The sequence below is a fragment of the Arachis duranensis genome, chromosome 10, assembly GCF_000817695.3.
Source record: "Arachis duranensis cultivar V14167 chromosome 10, aradu.V14167.gnm2.J7QH, whole genome shotgun sequence".
NCBI lineage: Eukaryota > Viridiplantae > Streptophyta > Magnoliopsida > Fabales > Fabaceae > Arachis > Arachis duranensis.
This window is the reverse complement of record NC_029781.3, coordinates 93,510,863-93,512,417: the sequence shown is the minus strand read 5'-3', so window position 1 is coordinate 93,512,417 and position 1,555 is coordinate 93,510,863. Positions and strand designations below refer to the sequence as shown.

General features: G+C 42.1%; 1 non-coding gene across 1 annotated transcript; it reads right to left on the bottom strand.

The window, feature by feature from the left end:
- Positions 1-564: 564 nt before the first annotated feature.
- LOC127743680 (small nucleolar RNA R71) lies at positions 565-668 on the bottom strand. Its single transcript, XR_008005064.1, has one exon. It is a non-coding gene; the product is annotated as a small nucleolar RNA R71 (small nucleolar RNA).
- Positions 669-1,555: the final 887 nt, after the last annotated feature.

The window sequence follows — 1,555 nt, the reverse complement described above, 5'->3', positions numbered from 1 at the left end:
TTCTTGTTCTCTTCTCTTTCATATGAGCAGGAGCAAAGCCAAAAGCATTCTTGTTGAGGCTGATCCTGAACCTGAAAGGACCTTGAAGCGAAAGCTAAGAGAAGCTAAGGCACAATTCTCTGTAGAAGACCTAACAGAAATCTTCAAAGAAGAAGAATCCATGGCAGTCGAAAACAACAACAATGCCAACAATGCAAGGAAGGTGCTGGGTGACTTTACTGCACCTACTCCCGACTTCTATGGGAGAAGCATCTCTATCCCTGCCATTGGAGCAAACAAGTTTGAGCTTAAGCCTCAATTGGTTTCTCTAATGCAACAGAATTGCAAGTTTCATGGACTTCCATTGGAAGATCTCATCAGTTTTTAGCTGAATTCTTGCAAATCTGTGACACTGTCAAGACTAATGGGGTTGACCCTGAGGTCTACAGACTTATGCTATTCCCTTTTGCTATAAGAGACAGAGCTAGAATATGGTTGGACTCACAACCTAAAGAGAGCCTGAACTCTTGGGAAAAGCTAGTCAATGCCTTCTTGGCAAAGTTCTTTCCACCTCAAAAATTGAGTAAGCTTAGAGTGGAAGTCCAAACCTTCAGACAGAAGGAAGGAGAATCCCTCTATGAAGCTTGGGAAAGATACAAACAATTAATCAGAAAATGTCCATCTGACATGCTTTCTGAATGGAGCATCATAGGTATTTTCTATGATGGTCTATCTGAACTGTCCAATATGTCTTTGGATAGCTCTGCTGGAGGATCTCTTCATCTGAAGAAGACGCCTACAGAAGCTCAAGAACTAATTGAAATGGTTGCAAATAACCAATTCATGTACACTTCTGAAAGGAATCCTGTGAACAATGGGGCTAATCAGAAGAAAGGAGTTTTTGAGATGGATACTCTGAATGCCATATTGGCTCAGAACAAAATATTGACCCAGCAAGTCAATATGATTTCTCAAAGTCTGTCTGGAATGCAAAATATGCCAAGCAGTACTAAGAAAGCTTCATCTGAAGAATAAGCTTATGATCCTGAGAACCCTTCAATGGAAGAGGTGAATTACATGGGAGAACCCTATGGAAACACCTATAATTCTTCATGGAGAAATCATCCAAACCTCTCATGGAAGGATCAACAGAGACCTCAACAAAGTTTCAACAACAATAATGGTGGAAGAAACAGGTTTAGCAATAGCAAGCCTTTTCCATCATCTTCTCAGCAACAGACAGAGAGTTCTAAGCAGAACACCTCTGACTTAGCAACCATGGTCTCTGATCTAATCAAAACCACTCAAAGTTTCATGACTAAAACAAGGTCCTCCATTAGAAACTTGGAGGCACAAGTGGGTCAGCTGAGAGAGAAAATTACTGAACTCCCTCCTAGTACTCTTCCAAGCAACACAGAAGAAAATCCAAAAGGAGAGTGTAAGGCCATCAACATGGCCGAATTTGGAGAGGAGGGAGAGGCAGTGAACGCCACTGACGAAGACATCAATGGACGTCCACTGGCCTCCAATGAGTTCCCTAATGAGGAACCATGGGAATCTGAGGCTCCCACTGAGA